Source organism: Lutjanus erythropterus, chromosome 3 (genome assembly GCF_056507025.1).
Source record: "Lutjanus erythropterus isolate fLutEry1 chromosome 3, fLutEry1.hap2, whole genome shotgun sequence".
Lineage (NCBI taxonomy): Eukaryota > Metazoa > Chordata > Actinopteri > Lutjaniformes > Lutjanidae > Lutjanus > Lutjanus erythropterus.
In genome coordinates, this window is record NC_139319.1 from 5,720,504 (window position 1) to 5,744,871 (window position 24,368).

Below are 24,368 nucleotides of genomic sequence, written 5' to 3' on the forward strand. Positions count from 1 at the left end.
TATGTAAGTGGCTGTGAGTGTGGAACGTATGCCAGTTTTTCTGACTCTCTAGATATGCATGACTGCACGTACGTATCTGTTAAATGTACAAATGTGTGAGTTTTATGTGTGTGTGTGTGTGTGTGTGTGTGTGTGGGCGCAACTGTGTGTATGTGTGATCATATATGAGTAGGCGTGTACATGCGGAAGAAAGGTAATTGCTTCTCGCTTAATTCCTCCCTCCATCCGTCCATATAGGAACTCAATCCAACAAAGGAAGAGGGGCGGCTGGTGCGAAGAGTCGTTTGTCAGCCATGTTGAAACGTTCCTAATTGGATTTCTTTGGCAGCAGTATAGGATGGAGGGGAGGGCAGCTGCAGAGAGTGAAAGAAAAAAAAATGAGACAAGTTAATTTAGTCTCCTTGAGATGAACTTTTTCCCCCACGAATTTAAATGAAAGACCCCAAACTGGGGGGGAAAATGCATTATATGATATGATGAATTCATGTGAACATCATATGTAGCTCATGATTAATGAAGTTTGTATGTTTTATTTGTGTGTTGATAAATGTTTAAGCATGTGACAGTAGTCTCTCTCTCTCTCAGTGAGACTGGTAAAGGCAACAGATGCATGCTAGTCACACTGAATATGAGTTATTCTCAATCATGGCCATCAGGAACCAGAGCTTTCATTCATCCACCAATCTAATGCCTGGTGCACACTAGAGCAGTGGTGTTCAACTTTCCTCTCTCGTTTGTTCTTACCCCTAATGGCTAATGGCTAACTCCACAGCAGTGTTAGCATTGCGAATAAGAGCTGTGTTAGCTTTACCCTCTGCACTTTCACTTCTGAGGTTAAGAGTACGTCAGAGTTTCTACTAAATCTATCTGGCCAATATGTTTCAATAATACACAGCTGGCTAGTTATGGATAGGTGCTACATAGTGATTTAGTGGAGGCCACCTTGGTAGTAACCCCGATGACCCCCTAAGGGTTGCAGACCCCATTTTGAAGATCCACGCACTGGTAAATTTTCTTGACTTTGAAAATGCAGGACACCACTGACATAGCAACAAATTCTAACAGTTGTTGCTATAATATAAATTAATATTCTAATCATAAGAATGCACAGATGATTCAGTCAAGACCAAGTTGGCAACCTGAGGCTGAAAAATTAAGCCAAGGCTGACATGCAAAAAACTGCAGTCCCTCAACTGGTCACTTGAGGGTGGCCAATATTAAAGCATAAATAAACATGTTTACAGCCTGGTGCAAAAACAGTTTTGGTCTATATAGCTTTTTAAAAAAAATATATTTTGCTAACTCATCCATTTCAATTATATCAAATAATACCATAATAAAGGGGCTGCCCGCTTTGAGTGACAGGTGAGTACCATCACAGATGGTAGGCGCTTTATTTGGCCATCTCAGCTCCACTCACGTTCCACTTCTTTGCCTATTCTTGGATTAGCCAGGAGTTTGGCAGTCAGGTAGTGTTGAAATGGTGACATCAAGAGCCACTACACTTGAGCGTGACCTTCAGATGGGCTCTTCAGAAACTTATGGGTGATGTCACGGATGCTCTGACCACTATTTATTATTCTGTCTATGGTCAAAACACAGAACCACACACTTGGTATTAATGCTAAACAGCATCAGATGGGTTATTCCAGGGACTTGGGATCTCACAGAAACCCATGTGATCAAACATGACTTCAGAAAAAAAAACAAATATGGAGGCAGACTGTTGTCATCAGCTGGTGGCAAACAGAATAACAGAGCTAAAACTTTGGATGAAGTCATGACTGAGAAGATGGAATCAGGTTTTCTGCTTCTGTTTCACGCCACAGGGATTTCAAGTCATAAATATAAAACATGTTTGATGTTTATGATTCAAAACTGGGGAGGTTCTGATCCAGTCAGTGACACCATGTCTGTAAACCCCTCACAGTACAGCATCTTTTGGGAAGATAACTCTTCAGACCAGCCTCCAATTGGGAACACCCCTGCTTAAGGAGTCAATGAAACCCAAAATCTGCCCAATTATCCTCCAGTGGGGCCGGCATAATCAGAGACTGATTTACACTTTGGACAGAAGGTGAATGCAGTTCTCCTATGATAGATTGACAGCGGTTAGCTGGGGTAGCTAGGATAGCTTTTGATGACCTAAATGAGGAATCACTGCTAAATAGCCAGTTTGTCTGACCATCTCTTTCACTGCAGCAGATGTGATCATTTCAGCCTAGATCGTAATAATTAATACTTCAGCATTAAGGCGTTAATGGCAGCTACATGTGTAGACTCCATTTCTGCTGGTGGTGAAGATTGTTCAGAGCGAATACAATATGAGGGATGTTGAAAAAAGGCTCCGAAATAATCTCTTTTTCAGTAACAAACACCGAGCAAAACCATTTCCACTGCAAGCCACCCCGCTTACTGTGACTCATTAGGACACTGCTGACAATGAGACCCATGAATGTTTATAAAGAAATTTCATGGCAATCCATCGAAGAGTTGATGAGATGTTTTAATCAAGACCAACATGGTGGACCGACAGGCCGACCCACTAACAGCATACTGTAAGTCACCCTTAAGGCTGATTTACAGAATGCCTAGCCTAGCCTCCGCCTAGAAACTGCACAAGTGGTGCAAACCATTGTGAGCATTTATTCTTATGCGCTCTCTCCATTGCTCTGCAATACATCACCAAAACTCTGGTTTTCATGGGTCATGGGTTTTATGCTACGGAGTTTCTTTGTGTTCTTCAAACAATAGCGACTCACACTGAGTGGATCATTGGAATTGGAGCTAGCAAATGTTAAACAGCAGTCACCCACATATTTATTGACTTCTTCAGTTAACCTCTCTTCGATTTGGTCCATGTTCCATGTGCCCATCAGGCTATATCATAGGTATGGCATAGGGTATTCAGCTATGAGTATAAACCACTTGGAAGCTTGGGTGGTATTTATTTTGTTGTGCCTTCAAACATTCCTGACATTTTAACGAGGTTCATGGTATGTTGACAGCATTTGTGTAAAACTTGCTCACCACAGAATACACTGAGCTGATCGTAATGATTTTATTCCTGCAGTTAGAAAACAACACACACACAGGAGCTTTGCTTTGGCCTTGAGAAGCTATATCTTTTATAAAACCTACACTGTACATTTACTGCCAGACTGACAACTTCACTTGTCACCTTTCCCTATGCTAGTCCTCATCAGTTGGTCAGCAGTGTTTGCTGGCTTACCTTTATTATTGGAACTAAATCCAAGACAAGGGCAGAGGCATTTTTCTTTTTTAGCAGTTAGTCCTGTAAGATGCCATGTTTCTCAGCTCAGAGGGACTGGCTTCCTGTTGTGTATGTTGTGCACTCACTACATCAACTCAATACAGCATCTCATATCTATTACGACAGAGGAGTATCTGTATTTTTGACAGTATTGAAAATCATACCATCTGGATATCTTAATATCCTGGTATACCATAATACCTTTATACCACCCAAGCTGACTGGGGTTTGGAGATAAAAATACAAGAAGCTAGCGATGGTGGTGGCAGCATCAAAAGGAAGATCTAGGACTATCAGCGAAGTCTAGTTTAAGTAAGTCATCCAAGAACTTTGAGGCTTATCTAACACAAAAATGTGTAATCCTGGCTCATGGTGTTACAAACCACTTTCACACAACTTTGAAGAGGTTATCACAGTGACAGTCGTCTGATCATTAGCTGATCACGTTACATGGCTTTGCAGCGAAAGTTAAGCCAAATTAAAAAGATTTTGCCTGATGATCCTGCATCACGCTGAGCCCTCAGTGTCATCAACCTGTCACAGTGATCCCAATGAAATGAATGAGGAAACTGCTGTTTTACAAACAGGGTCATCTGATGCAAAGCAATTTTGACTTCTTTTCTGACCACAATCTTGTTGATTTCATCACTGTATTGACACTTGCATCTTACTTGCTTAAGTGTAGCTCTTGAGTTTAACTGAAAAAAGCTAAAGAAAACTCCAAGCCCCATCTTGGAACATATCTGTTCATTTTAATGTATCGACAATCGTGACTGTGGATATGTTTGCTTTTGCATATTTAGATTGGGTTTTGTAGCCCTGTAGGGCTGTAATATTGTTTTGGCCACTGTATAGTCTCCCTCTCTCCCCCGTCTCTCTCAGTAGACATGATAAAATCCGCAATGTTTTATTTTTTTTCCTTTTTACGACCGAGATCAATGCCAAGGCCAAAGCCAAAGGGCAAACAGCGCAAGTCCAAACAAACAAGACAATCCAACACAGACAGGCAGCCAGACAGATTAACAGCACCAGCATAATTAGCTCCTAGAGCTATGCTCCTTGTTTTATTATGCCTGCCACTGGTCAGGAATGCACAAAGCAAGCTGCTTAGAGAAAGGTGTTCTGGTAAAATGGCTCAGCTTGGCACTCATCTGGGTATTACTGTTATTGCTGTCTGAGTGGCTGAGGAGAATTACTGGTCGCAGGGAAGATTCTTGTGTTCTCTCTTGGTTTCACAGCTCGTGACAATGACAATTTAATAACACAGGTAAAGTCTAAATGCTTTTTTAATGTTTTTATAATGTGTTTGAGAGACTGTGTTGACAGGAAAATTGTCTCCTCCTAGAAAATCACCACTTAAAGTTTGAAAGCAAAGATGGTAGCCATCTTAAGGCAGCCATACCACCTACATGAATACTTATTATTACTATGGTTCATTTTTATTTACATTTTAATGCATGAAATGTGATTAGACAAAACATCTAACCTTCCCTTAATTTTTTAAAGTCTTCACATGATAACTGACTTGTTTTTACTACTTTAAATATCTGGCAATACAGTATAAGTAACACTGATAACACATGGATATGCGTTTTTTGCACAACGTACTGAAAATCTGAAAAGTTTCTGGCATCACTACGTATCTGAGGTCTGTTTAGATGTGTGTGTGCACATGTATGTGTAACGTGAGGGTTCGATGTGCGGTGGTCAGATCACTCTTGGATGGAGATGGACTGTTCTCCACACTTCAGTGTCTTCACAACAGTAACATTTCCTGGTTAAACCTCCTTGCTATGGGTCACATGTGTCTTAACTAACCAATGAGAAGCTAGAAAACCTTATGCTGAGGTAAATGTGCGTGAGAATCACAGAGGCAGATCCAGAAAATTATATAAGTGTTTTTAACAATGCCGCTGCAAATATTTCATCATGTAAATAATAACTGTAAACAGTTAACTGTACAGATTGTACAGCAAATTACTAAAATTTATGAATTAACATAACTTGTTAACCATGTGTTTTGAAGAGCTTTATGTACAGGAATTAAGAAAAGAGAAGAAACCATGGTGGTTAGGTCAGCCTTGGTTTAGACAAATTAGCACCAGCTTACACATTCACGGTAATGCATTGAACAACAATACACTCACTTTTATGTCGTGCCCCACGACTGTCTGCTGATGCTGGGGCTCTGTATAATTGCCCCTCCAGCAGATTTCAGTCTGTGCAACCATATCCTCTTGTCAAGCAACTTAATGTCAGGCCGTGATCAGCCTACAGTCACATATGAAATCTGACTCCTGCTACTCTGTGCTCTGACTCTGCTGCTGTGTTATGGAGCAGACACTTTCAGTTTAAACGTGTGCCATCTGTCCAGCCTTGTATTGATAACACACATGGTGGGGACGGTGGGGAAGTAATCAGCCAGTACTACAGCAGCAAGGCTAAAGAGAAAATAACTGTGCTTTTTTCACTACATTAATCAATAGTTACAATATTTAACATGTGAACAGTTCAACAGGTCTATAGTACTGAGTCCTAGTAAATAATTGTCAGTGTGCTAGCTTTTCGATATGCAGTGTCTTCTATAGCACCATGTCATACAAATGCAGTTCAGATGGTGAGAAAGATGTGTATAAGTATACGTCCTTTCAAATACCTGCATATACACAAGAGGAACTATGGGTAGTTCTGGTTTATTACAAACTGGATTTCACCCTCCAAGCAACAAAATAATCAAAGAAGCCTCTAAGTTTGCCAAAGTTATTTGGGAGGGAAATCAAAGCAAAGTGTAAAGTTCTATCTAAAAACTATCTGATCAGAAAACAGCCATCACAGTTAACTGGCATGACTTCTTTTCAGTACTGACAGAACAGAATGCTATATTTTTCATCATGAGATAAGACGAATACCACTGTGAGACGCTCCGAGGCCAACAGTCCAGTTTGCCCGGCACAATTATGTTTGCAATAATTGACTGTTTAGACAGAGGTCAGCACAGGCAGATGTAAGTCCAGCGGAAAAGACCAAAAATTAAAACAAAGAATTGAAAGATGTGTTTTTTTTTTTCATGTTGAATAAAATCGCTTTGTTGCTGGACACACACAAAACTATGTGAATGAAATGCCGTAGATGTTAGGGCTGTTAGTATCTATTTCCAGTGTGATATAAGGCGGTGGGCAGTATGCATATTGATGAAACTCTCGGGTCCATTCAAAGCTCCATGAATTCACAGACTCAATCACAGTCTGAAATCAAAAGCACAACTCTGAAACAGATCATCTATTTGACTGTCAGGTCTCATGTGGGTGGATGGGGTTGATGAAAATCTGTCAGTGGCTTATATTTATTAATACTTCATACATAAAATAGCAACTTCCATGTGCTTTAATGCAAAAATCTCCATTGCACGTTATTGCATGTGACTTCTTTGCTCTCCCTACTACAGACGTGTTTTTTTTAAAGTCATATTTTACTTTGGTTTGATGTTTCATTTTCCAGTCTTCACACACACACACACAGCTCAGAAGCCAGAAATCAAAGTTGTCTGTCTTGATTTTAAGACCTGAATCTGCATACGTCCTAATCCTTGTACTTTGTTGTTGAGGTGTTTTGGAGGAACCAAAACACAAAGGAAATGTTTTAATGAGTTTTCAGGCCGACTGCCCACTCTGGCTACAGAGGAAGGTCATAAAAAAATATAGCAGGCTCATTTTATCAGTTCACTGGAAAAGTCTGGAATTTACATGTTGAGTGCACTGAAATTCCAGACAGAGAATGGTGCAATAGATTGCACTCGTATTGTCATCACCACACTCTGGAAACACAGGCCATGAGACTTTTTAATTAGCTGTCTCAGTGTGACAGAAATACTTTCAATGCATCTCATGTCAAGTTTCTTTATTTAACTAGTGACAAAAAAAACAGCATTATTTCTCAGTCTTATTTTTGTATTGGCTATATGTGTCCATATGTTTGTTATGAATGATTTTCAGTAGCTACAGTATTTATCCCATATTTGAATTCTTCTGGATTTGAAAATCAATGTCAAAGCTTGACAATATTGTCAAGTTAGACAGGACATATTTGTACCATAAATGGGCACAAAAACAAACAATGGTATCTTATTATAAATTACAAATTCTTGCTCAACAAATGTATTAAAACACAAATACAAATATGAGTATACAAATTAATATTATAGTGTTTTAAGGATTTAGGAGCCTCAGTATGGGACGGACCTTAACACTCCTACATTTGATATGATTTTTTCTTTTTATCATAGATATATAAGAAGAACTGGATACAGCGTGGCAGCAGGGCTCCATTCATTCCTGTGAATGCTGTGGTGCATGACTCCAAAAAAAAAGCCAGTTCTTGCTGTAATGAATTTACCCAGCAGGCCAAGCCAGCTAACTCTCAGTTAAACCCTCCTCTAACATGAATGGAGATAAAATGATTTAATTGTGCAGCTCTTATAGACTAAATGTTATTGGGTGAAATGGATCAAATACTGATGGTTAAATGAGTAATTTCACAGAGATCGTGACGGTAAAAGAAATATATCTACTGTTTTACAGTCGCTTCCTTCACAACATAAGTCTGCGGGGGTCACCTGGGGGTTTGTCTCACGCTGAACCGATGAGCTCTGCTAATTCCACACATCCTGTGGGCGATGATGATGATGATGTCTTAGGGGTGGAGGCCACAAATTAAGGGGTGCATGCTGGGTGGTTTCAAGCTCTTAAATTATAGTACAGTATTTGCCATTTCCAGAGCACATGTGTTAATTTCTCTATCTTTTCTTCTGCTGTATTAGTGTCAGTCAGTAAGCTTGGCTTAGCGTGCAATATCTGATCACAGCTTGATTTCAGTTTTTGCCCACCAATGCAAATTATGAAAATACTCAAAAGTAATTAAACATGTATTATAAAAGGACTACTTTTAATTGAAATACTGCCCATCTCTGATCGGAATGATAAACTCCAGAGATATAGAGGAAAAATGTTCAAACTTTACGCTTCACAAACCTTATGCTTCACAAGAACAAGGAGTAATATTGACTGCAAAGTTGCTTGCAGATTTGAATATCATATTTTAAGTTTATTAAATGACCATTATGTCTGAGGTTTGCTGCATCACAGGCAGACAATACCTCAATGGTAAATGGTAAATAAAATATCTTTAAAATTCACCCCCCATGGCTTGAAAATGGAAAGCAAATTATCTACATGTCATATCGAGTCTGTGACAGAATTAGATAGCTGAACAGCTGCATTTTCTGTTGTTGATAAGTGAATTTCACAGCTGGTGGTCATGGCAATCATGTACTCCAACATGAAAAGGAACAGACATTGTTCAGTCAAGTATATTAATGTTAAAACTGCCAACCGGTTCTTACCTCAAGGAGTCTTCATCAAGGTGGAAAGAAGAGCTGGAGAGGCTGCACAAGTTATATATTTAAGTGCTTATAGTACTTTACGTAACTGTCACGTTAGCTTCAGTCGTGACACTGAGTAAACACGTGTTCACCACAGCACAGTGAAAGCTTTATTTCCTCTTTTTCTAGTTTTCTTCAACTCCTCCAAGGTGAATGAGCCTCAACTTGTAGAATTTAAACTTACAATAAGGAACCGCCGCGACCTGACCTCTCCTCTTGGCTTTAGTAGCCAATGTGAGATGAAGGGCTAAGTGGGCAAGACGGTGTAAAATGGACAAGAAGACGGCAGACCGGTCGAGGTGAGAATCATGAAGTGATAGGCTATCTCCCTCTCACTGACCCTCATTCTGTTTTCTTCTATTTTCTCTCGCCCCGCTGCCCTTTCTACCACCTTTCTGCCCTTTCCTTTTCTTTTTCTTCCCTCATCTTTGGCTTATCCGTTCCATCACAGGGAGTCTGTCTCTTCTTTTTCTCTTCCCTCTGAGGTCAGTAGCATATCAGTTGTGATCCTCTCCACCACTGCTGAGTGTTGAAGATATGTTGTTTTTGATTATTTTGGTATTTTCAGGGGTGGAAATGACTAATTACAGATACTCATATTACTGTAATTAAGTAGTTTTTTTGGGGGGGGGGGTACTTCTACTTTTGAGCAAATTTTCAAGTCTGCACTTTTACTTGTACTTAAGTATTTATTACGCCATGTAATCTGCTTAGTTACCTTTAAAATCACAGCTGATTACTGAGTACTGCAAACAGGCCAATGGAAGTGCAAGTGTGTTTATAAACAAATTTCATATAGTTGAACTTGAAAATGGTACTTGCTATTATCACCTAATTAACCACGAAATTTGGGGCTAATTTCTAAGACATTTTACATATATTACTTGGTAATTATCACCTATTTACCATGAAATTGTGGGACCAAAGTTACTAATACTGAGTAGTTTTTGAGATGCGTACTTTGCTCTTTTATGTAAGTACTTTTCTAACACCACTACTTTTACTCATAATTATTTTTTAATATTTTAGTAATGTAAAAGTACTTGTACTTAAGTACAGATTTTCAGTATTCTTTCTACCACTGGGTGTTTTATCTAATAACCCTGCAAGAAGATCCTCCCTTTAATATATACAAAGGCTTCATATACATCCACAATTTTGATCTGTATTTTTTGTAATATTTTTATTTTATTAAAATTTTTTAGAATATGTAGCTATGGTCATTTCATATTTCGAGTCAACCATGTTCTACTAATTATGTCATAGATCATACTTGTTACTTTGCTTATTATTAAAGTAGTATTATTTACTTATTACTCAAAAGTCCTTATCTGATTTTTATTGAAGATCAGAGATCTGGAACAACTGGCAATAATAAAATAACATCTGTAGTTTTCACACATTGTTACACACTCAGTGTGTTAAAACTCTATACACAAGTCAAGTAAGAAAGAAAAATTTCACTGCTATGTCAAACTCCACAATCAAAACCTACCAATACTTTTTAAAAATAGCAGTTTTGTTAGAAAAAAGTGTGTGTGTGTGTGTGTGTGTGTGTGTGTGTGTGTGTGTGTGTGTGTGTGTGTGTGTGTGTGTGTGTGTGTGTGTGTGTGTGTGTGTGTGTGTTTCCAATTTCAGGAGTGTTTGAAATAGAAGTGTTTTCCCAATGATAGCAAGACGTTTTATTCTGGAACAAAATGTCTAATGTCAGAAACAGCGTGTAGTATTTTGCAAAAAGTGTGTTGCGGAATTTCAAAGTGCAAAGCAGAAAATGTGTTTGTACTTTTGTACTTTTTGTTTAAGGCATGTGAACAAATGTTTAAGACTTTTACACACTTTTATTGTGTAAGCAACTGGTAAAAACTGTAATCAAACACAAAACTGAGTCAGACATGACTCAGACAGTCTGTTTATAACTGTATTTCTTACACAGACATATTCTCACAACTATTTACATTAGTAGTACAATCGTGTACTAGAGAAAACACAGCTGATTTAGGATCTGATAGCCAAATCTCCAGTGTAATGTTAATGCTTGAACTCGGCAAGAACTCGCAACACTCCAGCAACCCAGCAGTTAACGTCACCATGACAGTATTGTGAATTTAGACAAACACGGTAAGCCACATTAAAACCACATTCATCTGGGGAGCTGGAGAACGTACACAGCGTAGCAGTGACGCTACTTTCAGCATCTTTAACAAGGTATTGATCAGTAGAAAATGTAATTTAAATTAGAAAACAAAAGACGAAGTATAGGCTGCACCTGGGCTGACTTGGACAACTTCTGACCTATTGCATTGATTTCTTGTTAAAGTTGTTGGATAGAATCAGAGTTGACACTCGTACACCACATTCTGTTGCGCATCAGTGCTGGAGGAAATGCAGGCCAAGGTGTGTTGCTCAAGTGAAAAGTAAAACATCAATTCCTTTTTCAAATATGTGAAAACTGAGTTCAGTTAGTTACACACTTAACTGCAATAGCACAAATAACTAACATGAAAATGTACACTATTTTCCCTAATATAAAGTGGGGGATTTTTGAGCTGCAGAAACTTAATTTAGTGTAGCTCTAAAGTAATCCATTCAAAGTCTATACAGTACAAGCCAAACTGCATAAAAGTGCATCACTCTCTTTTTATTTTTTTTTCGGGGAATGGACCCCTATGCATCCTGCGCCAACTGTGTGTCATTTAGGCTTGCACAATGCACCTAAATATATTCATGTGTTATTCCCACTGCAAAGGATGCTAAGGCCAGTCAATTGAAATTTTGTAAACTTGCAATAACCGATCAGGTTATACCTTTATATAATCATTTACCAAAGTCATTGAACAAAAACATATCCAAAAGGCGAGAAGATTAAATCAGAAACATAAATTGAAGCGCATCTGCAACAGGACAAACTTTTACCATTTATTCAAGAAATGCACAGATTAAAGCTGACTGAAGTATTGCTGTCTCTTTGCTTTTCCAGTTTGTGACCAGCAGGTGAAACTGCAGGTTGTGTGACAAACAGGCAGGACAGAGTTACTGGTAACTGCTCAACATCTTAACCAAATATATCCTGGTGCCACACGTCACTGCTCATCTCTCTATCTAATCTGCATACAGAAACGTGACCTGTGTCATTAATGACCCCTTGAGTGCAAATTTCCCATCATGCCAATTTCCTTTTGGCCTCTCCATGGGTGATTATCGTCTGTCTGGCATCCTCTCTTGAATCAGCACTAAGCTAATGGCATGTTGTTGGGCTGAGTGCGAGGAGAGAGATAGCCACTTGAGTCTCGGCTGAGCAAAGCAGGATTTTTACAATACAAGGCAGATGCTGTCATTTGCCTTCCCAGTCTTTTGACACATGTCCTCATAATCCTGTGGAATAACAGGGATTTAGGAGGGTTATAATACAGTGTAGAGTTTGATTGGTTTGGGTTTGAGCCTTGGTCATAGTGTTACTTTTTTCCCCATGCTGAGGATCCTGATGAAGCGTATCGGTTAATAGACAGTAAATGGACTGAATTTAGAAGGTTGTGACTGCATGGATTTTTTCTGACCGCAGTGACAAAGCCACATATTCACATGGGATGGTGGTTTACCGCTACTCCCTTAATAATTACATTTAACTGAAAATTAATGGAGTACTGTCATGCATTGCCCTGTGCTTTAGAGGAGGTAGAGCAAGCAGCAGACGAGTGACGGTGCTGCTTATAGCGGAGCAAAAGTTTAAACTTTGCAGCAAATTGTCAACTGGCAGTAAATGTACTGTACAGGTTAAAATGAGTCAGTTAATAAACACTGCAGTTTCTCAACACCAAGAAAACTTTCATCTGTTGTTTCCCAACTGCTGGAAAAGTGACAGTGTTTTGCCTGAAGATAAGTCCAAAAACACAAGCAGAGGTATCCAAAGGCAGCAGGCAAAAACAGGGTCCAAAATGCAAAAACAGATCAAAAAAGTAGGAGAACACTAGGAATATGACTGGAACACACTCTCAAACAACTGAGACGAACTGTCAACAGACAAAGGGTAGCACAAGGACTAAATACACAAGGGAGGAAGGGTAATGAGGGACAGGTGAAACCAATCAGGGCGGGGCAGGCAATCACACAGAAGGGAAACACACAGGGGCAGGAAGTAAAGTGCCTGAAACAAGAGACAAGGGTGAGTACCAAAATAAAACAGGAAACACTGACAAGAACTGAAAACAAGGAAAACATGACCTTGATGGCGACCTCAGGGTGTAACATCCCTCAGCCGATTAGCTAACTTTTGGGTTAGCATCTGCCAACTTGAATGGGATAAAGTAAGACTTTCAAAATATTGTTTGACCGAACAGATCAGATTGTGATATTGAAACAAGTCATTTTACGCGGATTGTGGCGCTCAAAAGAATGTATTTGTCTTTTTACAGCCGCTTCTTTCACAATGGGTCACAGAACATTATGTGACATCATTGCACAGTTTGGCCATAATGTCAAATTGGCTTCAGAACCCAGCGCTCTTCCTGGGGGCTTGGTTTTCATCACCAGTAGCTTAATACAACTCCTATACAGCAGCAAGCAAACACGAGATATGAAGAAGATACAAATACCTTAAAATACAAACAGAGACAGAGAAGCTAAACTTCAAACCACAGAGATTCAGTTAGAAGCTCCAAAAGTATGAGGGTTGAACACAGAGACTTTAAAAAACACATCTTTCTCTCTGGTCTCCTGCACAGACATGAGTTGATTTTCGCATCACACGCTTGTGTGGTGGGGGCCATCATGGGTTGGCCATGGTTGGCGAGACGTCACTGCAACCTGCTTGGAGGCAGATTGGGCACACTTTGGCCCGACACAACCTGGCAAGTTATAGTAGAGGCAATAAAAATTCAAATCAGCATGGCATGGTTTGGCCTTTCGTGACCAAAAGGGACAATGGAAAAGCTCTGTCTGACATGTAGACAGGAGGACCCAGGGATCAAACCACCATCCCTGTGATTAGAGGACAGCCTGCTGTAGCTCATGAACCACAGCTGCATCAAAGCCAGCTCACAGAATTTAGCAAGGATGAAATCACACATGGCAATGTCAAAAGGTAAAATAAAACCTGGTAGCGTGTTTACTACCTGTGTTGTCGGCCAAAGTCCCTCGCTTAAGAGAAAAATATTGCCGACATATGCTGCTGTCTTTGGGGAATAAAAATAGGTTGAGACAGTTTTAGTCATCAAGAAAACTGCTGTTACCTGTTGGAATCCAGCCTGTAAATAAACACCTCAGGGTAATGAGTTTAGAAGTGAGGGGAGATCCAGCCAATGAAATTCTTCAAGTCCAGAATATTAGCATGTATGTGTGCTCTTTGAAGGGGGAGACCTGAACTATAATTCAGAGTGCACATCTGAGGTTCTCAAGACACATTTGCACTCAAACATGTATGAAGAGGATCAATAGAATCGTGGAGCACTGACTGCTAAAAAGGAGACAGCTGGTTAGGTGAAAGCTGTGACAGGTGAGAGCACACTGGATCTCAGCTGTCATCACAGAAATGCACTGAGACAGTCTACATCCTTTTCCAAGCAAGCTGAGGTAGAATATATTATGAATGTTACATGAATTTCACCTCATACTGCACAAGATACAAGATAGAGACAGATGTTTATCTTTACATATACACCAAGTATACATGGTCATCATGTCTAATTACTTTCCTTGGCTGGAGGAGTAAGCATTCAACAAAACATCCATTCTTCTCAGATAATCTTCTTAGGAATTATTCCAGATATGAGACATATTTAGTCATCAAGACAACTGCTGTTGCCTGTAAATAAAGAGATTTCTGAGCACACAGCTGAAGCTTTAGATGAGACAGCTGGCCAGGTGAGAGCTGAGCCATAAGATCTCAGGTGCCACCAGATAAACACAGGACCTGATTAAGAAAGAAAAAGTTAATTCTCTGTCCTCTTCCAAGAGAGATTTTATGTTTGGAGAGAATCTGAGTTGTATCATAAAGCAGCTCGTTCTCACTCTCAAAGCAGTCTGCTTCAAAAGTATGATGCTGTCATCTCTGGAGGCACCCCTATAGCATTTTGTCTTAATGTGCCATTGAAGTTAGGTGACATAGTATAAAGAGCAAGAAAGCCCATGTGTGGAGGATGTGGGATGAAAGGATGGGTCAAACAAACACAGGGCTTTGACGTAAGTTACATGAAATACATAAGTTTAAAGGTCTTTATTTGACCAAAACTACAATCTTCGGTTCATTGTCATTACCTTTAAACAATTTAGTTTCCTATAAATTCTTCACCTGGAGGGAATTTCTGCAAAGTTGGTACACACGTCTACTTGGACTCAACAATGAACTGATTAGAATTTGTTTGTCTGTAAGTGAAGTCAGGCATGTTTCTCACTGGACATTATTCAGCATTATTACATGTTAATGGTAATAACTTTAACTTTGTCAAAGAAAAAGAACACATAATACCTTTTATTAAATTCCTTTAATGTCTTAAAAGCATTAAAGTTTGGATCTATGTGGATGTAAATGTCAGCTTGACTGGCTGGTGGAGGTTTGCACCCACAACGCAACCATCTTGTTGTGAGGCTGAAAATGTACCTGGATGTTGTTTCTATATTATTAACTTGACCGTGGAGTCCTGCACGTGCAAAACTGACACAAGAGAGTTTGGGAGTAGGAAAATGTTGCATACGGTATGAATAAAACAACAAGTCTTTGGAGTGATGAGGTGATGATAGAGCATTCACAACATTTATCATAAGTAGTTGACCTTACTAGGCTGGGCAAGTAAACATACAACTGTAGGAAGCAGCAATGTGAAAAACTATAATTGAATTCAGATCGTACTGTTTTATAGAAATCATTCTAAATATAACTGAAAGAAATAGTTTGTTCTGTTTGCAGTTCAATATTGTGCCTCAAGTCAAAACTAAACATGAAGTTGGATATGTTAGATGGAGCAGTATGGAAGAGACTATACCGCATTTGAGGGTCACTTTCAGAAAGAACTTTACTTCTTACGGCTGCCAAGAAATCCTGAGGCATGTTTTTCTGATTAACTTTTTATACACTTTATGCCATCTATGTAACTGCCATCATGTTCTTTAAGCACTTCGTGCCATCTGTGTAACTTCCTTCATGCTCCTTGTGCAGTCAGAGACTTCCCGCTCTAGTTCTGTTGCAGCACACTGCTGAAGTAATGGTTGTTCAGTTGACAAGTGGTACTAGGAATGTGCTGCTGATCAGGAGGCATGAGTTTTTCATTAAAAATCTTCACTTCTTCAGGGTATTATCTGACAATAAAAAGGGTAAAGGGGCGGCCGCTGCATAGAAAACATTAGATGAGAAACACGTAATTAATCCCAGAGCGAGCACATGACTCTCCTGTATAACAACCATAAACTAATGACCATCAAGTAAAAAATTTAAAATAAATGTTGATGCGTAAAGGGAGCAGGAATGCTTCTCCTGTATTAAAACTAAAATGAGCCCATAGTGTGTGCTAACATAAGATAATATTTCTCTTATATACCGATGTATACTGATGAGCTTTGAGGTTGGATAATGGTGCTTGATATGAGACTGATGCATTAAATCAGAAACAGCTGTTTACTGACTGGATAACATGCAAACATAATGAAATATTTATAATTTGTAATTTTACATCATTGATAACATCATATGTGTTTGATGCTAATATCAAAAAGCTCTTATCTTGTTAAAGGGAGCTCTAATAAGATAGAACAATGTACCCCTTTGCAAAATGTAAAGCGCAAGAACTGTGACATTATTCCTGAAAACATCACCTAAAGTTTTGTCATACTAAAGAGAAATGACGGCCTGCGGGCCACATGCGGCCCTGGAGCAGTCCCCGAGTGGCCCACCCAGTAAAGCAAAGAAAAACAGGGAAAAACATGTTCTGCGAGCCTACAGAAAATCCTACAGTAGTTCGGATTGTGAATGCTGTGCGTAGCCTAGCAACACTCAACCCAGAATGCAGCGCTTTGTTGTGAAGCGTTAGAAGTAGTAGTCCTATAATACGACCTCTAAAAACATGTCTTTCTCAACCCTGAAATGCAACATTTTCAGTGAAAACCATCAATTTAACCCTGCCTGGACTGATTAATACTTGATTATTTTGCCGCCAAATCCAAGCACCAAACCGACGTTTTTAATTTGCAATGAGTGCATTGCAGTGTTTAAAGATTACAGTGTTCTGAGGCACCACACTGACACACCAGACTTTCTGCAAAAGTGCAGAGTTTGATTGCATTGTACAACCAGAGCTATCCTCCGATGGTGCGGTCATGCACAACCCAAGAGCGAGCAACAGCAGCTTCACTCCGTGTGTCCTGGATCCTGGCAAAGGATAAAAAAAGGTCATTCACTGACTCGGAAACCATGAAAGACTGTCGTGGGTGAGGTGATAAATGTCAACAAAATTAAAACGAGTGTGTACAGATGTGTTTGAAACGTTGGCAGAAGAACTGAAGAAAGCTGATGTCATGTCTATAGCAGTTCATGAGTCCACAGACGGAACTGACACCACACAGCTGTGCATATATGTATATAAAATTTGTCATTACCTGCTGCGTACCAGCCACTGAAGATGTCTGGCTCAGCTGAATTGCTTGGTTTTAAGATCTGTCCCAATTGATTTTGTAATTGAAAAGCCCCGTCCTAGAGGTCTGTGATAATATTAGCATCAGGATGGTTTCACACCAGCCGCGTTTGGTCCAGTTCAACCAAACCCTGGTGCATTTACACCCTTCATTCAGTTTGTTTGGGTTGGTGTGAACGTCAGACTTGAACTCTGGTAGGGACCGAACAACCGCTTTCTGGTCCGCTTCAAAGGTCCACTGTCAAGGTTTATTTCTGGTGTGAACAGCATTCAAACCAGTCACAGAGGCGTAACGTTGTACATGTCATTTCACTGGTTAAAAAACATTTCCCCTTCCTGTTTTGGTGACTGGTAAGTGTGGAGCGTCTGTGGTACCAAAATGTTAATAGTGATATTATTAAATTATGTAATACCCACTGTCTTATAAGATGTTTATATGTGCAGTCCTCTAAAGTCTGCTGATATCAATAAAATTGGTGATGACACTTGCCCTTTTCTCCCCCTTCAGTCTCACAGCCTCTTCTCAGCCGCAGCATTTTCACAGACTTTTGCAGACCTTGGCTGTGCCTGAAATCACTCACTATATAGAACATTATAACCTTCTGAGTGTGAAATAATTGCACTGTGGAGTGCCCTTGAAAATTCTCTGCAATGTCCAATACTTTCTGCTGACACTCCCACAATACAAAGGTGTCACATTTTACTTGTGTCTGTTATATAGGGAGTAGTGAATGACAGGAGGGATTTTGGACATGTCATGACAAATCATTTCAGACCTATTCAACAGATGCACTGATAAGAGTTTTCTTTTTGCCTTTCTGTAATCTCTCTGCTTGTTGCTTTTTCTAAACTGTAATGTCTGGTAAACCATCTTTAAAGATCCTTTTTACACTGAATAGAAAAACAGCCAACACCCACTAACATCTGGCCTCTGTCTTCAGTGTCCAGCTCCAATTTGCAGTGATGGAAACATGACACCCGGATGTGCTATTTTTTTTTGCCCTTTTTTCCTCACAATGCTATGAAGGCTTGTCACTTCAGTTGGTAACCTTTGGCTGTCTCTTGCTCCTTTTCCATAAACAAGTCCTGGCTTGTCTTGACTTGGCCCATCGGCCGAGCACAACAGGGACACGCGGCTCCTTTTCAACAAGGCTACCCACTTGAAGATATGTCTTTTATTTAATACGCGTTTGTCATGAGTGAAGCATCTTCACAATAAAAGTCCGATTTTTTGACATTTAGAAGCTTATGCTATGAAGCAGCAAAGTCAGGAAACGTGTATTCATCAGCAGTAACTTAACACAATTCCTGCACAGCCAACAATAAACAGTAAAATAAAGCAGATACCTGAATGTAAAAAGGGACACAAGAGAGAAACCACAGAGATTCGGTCAGAAGCTACAAAAGTACTGAGATCTGAACACACAGAGACTTTTAAAAACATCTCTCTCTTTGGTCTTCTGTCCAGACATGAGTTGAGTATCGGCTTTCCAGCACACATGAGACAAAAGAACAAAACAGAAAATCAGGCTTGTTTACTGATAATAGTAAAAGACTCAATTTTAGGGTCTAAAAACTCTGAAACCCTGCATATATCCACTAATTGTGGTGTACAAACACCATAATTCTACCTGCTCTGCTTTAGTGTCCCCAGTTGGGTATTTAAAAGTATATTTTTTTATTTCTGGATCATACATTAGGATAATTGTACCGGTGTGATTTGCATTTGTTAATATCTGGTGCTTATAAAATAAAAATTTTGTTACACGTGGTGTTTGAATTGCAATAGAACAGCCTGGCTTTCATTTTCCTTCTTAGCTGCTTTCATAGCTCCAACTAGTTGGGGGACACATGCTTTGGGAGCTGGACGTGCAGTGAAACCTGTTATTCTGGTTAAAAATAAATAAGGTAGCTGGCAGCTGTATGTGCATCTGAGGAATCGCATGATTGCTGCTGTGTTCCAAGATATGCAGCACACAAGGGAATTAACATTAGTCAGTAGAGAAGTCAACAAACAAAAGGTATAACAAGCTTAAAATGGTGGTTGTCTCAGAGGGCCAATGAGCGAAGTACCGCGCATCAACCGAAGTGCATCGTTTCACGCAGTGGCGCTAGAAAGCAGGTCCCACAGCGGAAGTTACCCCAAATGTTCCCGTGGACACATCTGGAAGCTCAGCTGTCTCCAGGAACAAGCACCCCCATAAAAGACTCTTTGGCCATTATTGCCCTCGGCGGAGCGAAGCAAGAAGACGAGCACGCATGAGAGTGGCTAACACGCTGTAATGATTCCTGAGGCATGATGGCGGAAAGATGGCTTTCTCGGGAGTTGCGCCACAAAACATGGATATCACATTATTGAGACAAGAGTCTACGGAGGTCTGTCGGGTTGTAAGTCCTCATCTGGGAAGAGGAGCTAGAGGAGGAAAATGCAAGGAGGACCGAGAGCAGGGGCAGCCAATCCATCAACAGAGAGAGTTTGTGTTTTCTATGCATGAATGTGTGTGTTTTTTGGATGTGTATCCTCTTAGGAGAGGAGAACTCTGGGAGTAACTGCGGTAGGATGACACAGAGAGGAGAGGAGAAAGAGACAATTGGTAAAAAATGACAGCAACCATTTGTGTACGTCTGTGTGAATGTGCAAATGCATGCAAGAGTGTGTTCGTACGTGTGTTAGCGAGGCAGCTTATTCTCAATGGAGAAGAAAACTCTTAGGGGAGATTGAGAGGCAGAGACAAGAGAAAGCAATGAAAGTGATGGAAAATAGGTGTGTGTGTGTGTGTGGGAGGGGAGTGGTAAAATCTATCCTCACAGGGAAAAGAACTGCCAGCAAGGAAACAACGAGAGACAAGAAAGAGAGAAAAAAGTGGTGGAATAGTTTGGCAAAAGGTAGATAGAAATCCAAAGTCAAAACGTGTTTGTGTGAATATTTGCATGAGTGAGTGTTTCGGAAGCAGCTTGGCGGTACATTAATCATATATGAAATACTTCCACAATTATACACGGTGCCTCGGTGTAATTCTAATTATCCATTCGAGGACGGCGACGACTCACCAGTTCGCCGCGGGGCTGAAATCAAAGACGACACAGAGAAAGAGGCAAGAGGAAGACAAAGTAATGAGGGAGCGAGAAGAAAAAAAAAAAAGGCAGGCGGGAAGAAGAAAAAGAAGGCGATGGAGAATCTCACAAAGAAAAACAATGTGTTAGTTAAATGTTAATTAACCAGAGACAAAAAAGCTACACAGAGGGCACTGCATTATGAAAGCGAAGATGAAAATAAGGGGAAGTATTTAGAAACCGGGGAGAACGACTGTGTTCACAACAAATACATGAAGGTGTAGAGGAAGTGAAGGCAGCAGGGAGGCTTAAGTATTAACCTATTAACGCAGCAGGTTTGTCATGCTGTAAGCCTCTTAGGAGGACCTTTCCAAGCCGAGAGGCGGTGAGAATGTCAATTTAGGCACTTTCTCTGCTGGTAATTACGCTCTATCTCTGGGCTAACGGCTTATTTTGCATGTGGACGGACAAGGAAAAGATATTAAAAAGAAAAGATATTCAAGCAGAGGACACACAGAGGAGAGAAAGGATTCTTTGCAGGCGGCGGAGACAGTGGCTGTCTTAATTGGTTGACAATGTAAACGTGTCGGATATGACAAGATAAACTACTGTCAAATCCTCTATATTATTCATCAAGGCTACACTACTTTTTTGCAGCCTCTCTCAGCTGTTGGCTCAATTTTAAATAATATCTCGCTTGAAGAATTTTCAAAGCTGAAACTGCTATACAGAAACACATTTAACCACAAAACAGATCATTAAGGTTTTCTTTTTTATCTTATATTCTGCTGCTAAAGCAGATGTGCCTCTTGAAATTTTATTATTATTATTATTATTATTATTATTTTTTAAAGCAGACAGTACAGTAAGTACCGGTCTCTTGTGATGAGTTTCTTCAAAATGTGTTCAGGGTTGCATGTGGGTTAAAATGGACTGGGTGGGTGGACAGAATTTGAGCTGGTTTACAATATATTGGCTGGTTTTAAAATATATTACAGTATTTTAAAAATATATTGATAAATTGTTTTCTTTAGTTATGGACACACACTGTCCTGCTATCCTGCTGAGTGAATATCTGTGGCTATTAAATTATTCATTATAACAGAAACCTCCTGCAACACTACAACATCAATATTATGTTTAGCTTTTTTGATAATATGGGGTTGCATATGTGTGTGTGTGTGGGGGGGGCATACTGTCAAGGCTTGTTGTAATTGATAAAGTTAAATAAAACTTATTATTTTATGTTATTTGCACTGTTATTTTGTAGCCCAGTGGAAAAATAAGGGGTTAAAACACATTCATTTCTAATAGTCAGACAAAAATAATACAATAAGGTGTTTAAACTTGGTTTATAAAGGAAAATAAATGGTTAACTGAGTTGTTAAACTAATTTAGTTATAAATAAAGTATTGTATAAATAGTTGAGTAAATGGTTAAAATAATCTGTTCAGGAATTAGGTCAAAACCTGCATAGCATGGCTTTAATTTCGTCTGTCATTTCAGTGTTTCATTGGTTCCTGAAGTTGTCAGTCAGATTCACCTGTGGTAATTGGTCGTAGGTAAGGAAGAGAGAGCGGTGGGGGGCGGGGTCAAAGGAAACAACACGAAGGACGAAACAGAAACGGGAGAGGAGCCATGGAAGAAGGAGAAGCGGCGGTGGAAACAGAGTTTTGCTACTGTAGATAGCCAGTCAAAGTTTAAGCAAGACGCAGGAGATTGTAGCTGTGGACTGTCTGGCACATTCGCTGTTGAATTGCGGTGAGTAAGGCGACCGTTTGTGTTCCTGTGCTAACACCTGCAAGAAGCCCGTCAAGGAGGACGCCATGTTCGGGCAGCGCGGGAGCGGAGGACGACGCGGAGGACGACGCGGCTGACCGACAAGGACTGCATCCTGTTTCCGGACTGTACCTGGACTGTACCTGGACTCCTGACGCGGATTTCTTCACTGTTGCTGCCTGTTTTCCATCTTCTGGACTTTCAGCGTTCTCCACCGGACCTGAGCGCCAAACTGGGTGAGATTTCCTATTACTTTTGCTTCCGTGAATAAAGATTGACCTGTCAGCAAGGACAACACACAGGCCTGCAACTTATTTTATTTTGTGTGCCTGTGTGTGTGCCTGTGTGTGTGTGTGTGTGTGAGTCTGGCCTAATACTGTAGTTTTGTGGTATAATTTGGGTAGAAGGCCATTAAGTATTGAGTAATTTTCAGTGATTGAAGAATTACTTTTTTTTTAGGGATATATTTGTATTTTTGAGGTTTAATTAGTGTTTTTTGTGTTTTATTTAAAAATTACTTAGAACTTTAGTTGTTTTTACAAATGGTCAAAAAGTGGCCAGCAGAGTCCATGGTTGTGTCCAGAATCACATACTAATATTCTGCCTACTACATGCTCAGTTAGTATGTACTGCATACTGCCTACTAAATGAACGATTAAGTATATGCCACCAGCAGACTGTTCACACTGAAGTATGCTCAAGTAATGCATCTCGTCTGGATCGCATGACTGTCACAGCATTACAAATCCAGTTTACTCCTATTAAAACTGTTTATGTAAATGTATTACCTCTTCCACTCAATGTTATATTTTCAAGTCGTTTGAACTTTGAGACAGATTACATTAAGCTGTAGAAAAAATATTGTGATACTTATTTGATTTAAAGAGGAATATAGGATATTTTGGACTGGTAAGTTTTAAAACTTGTAACAATATAACTCATCCAAACATGTTGTAACTGACCCCAATCCACTGTGATTAGAATAGTTATTTATTTTGAATTATATTTGTTATGTTCTTACATTGCCATTTCTTGTGAAAAGGGAAGTTTTATTTTGAAACGTTACTTAACACACGTAGCAAAACGAGGGTAAAAAAAGGTAACCAGTGTAAAACACTGTACGGAGCATGGAGAGAGAAACAAGTGATAAAAAAATGATAAACAAACAGGAGAGTAAGCTGCTGAAAGGAATTTAGTTCCAGTCAAGAGTGGCAACAAGGTATGTTAATTGCATTTATTTCTGTCCAAAAAATTTAAAGTTGATTGTATGTATTTTAAACTTTATAGCGTTAAAAGAGTACTGTTTTATTTTCCAAGCAAGCTAATGTGCTATTTGTCTATTGGTCTATGAACTGAATTCATTATTAAAAGACATTAGACCATCAGTCCAGGCTTACACTTATTTCAACTGGTACGCTACACATGTTAATTACAGTCTTGTTTCCAAATATTATCCTAACCCTGGATATTAGACATACCAACCTGATCAGAAACAATATTATAATATTACCTATAATCATGTAAATGTCATGCCTAATTAACATACTGTCATAAACTGCAAACGCTTGTTTGACCACAGTTGCCATTCAGTTACAGGAAACTAATTTTCACAAAAATGTTGCTATTACCACAGACATAAAGTTGCATATGTGCACATTATGAGTGTTTTATCCAGATACTTCCGATGTACTTCAGACGAACTGTATATAATCAGTTTTTGGCACATTTTCTTATAAAGTTGACCTAAAGCAACACTTAACCAAACTGAATAAAGACTGTACAGTCGACAGAAATGCTGCTGTTTTGACTGCGGTGCTCTGTGTGACTGCAGGGGAGGAGAGCTCTGTGAGTGGACTGGCTGGCTGGCTGACCCCGCAGCCGCTTGTGGAGCTTCTCAATTTTGAAAAAACGCCGAAGCACATTTCAATTTCTCATCAATTTGAATAAAACTGAAGTCTACACAGTTGATTTCACACCAGTTGTGAAAAGTGATTTCTGTGATGAAACGGCATCCAGAAACTTTGGACAAAACTTCAGCCTGGTGCAGGAGCTGGCTGGCTTGCAGTCCACTCTGGGCAGTCTGAAGGGATGCAATGCATTGTGGGGTGGTTGAGCATGTCCAGTGAGCACACTGTGCATACTGAGGAATTCATGTCAGTCTATTATATATCTGGGCATTTATCACATACACAAAATCCACATACTATAC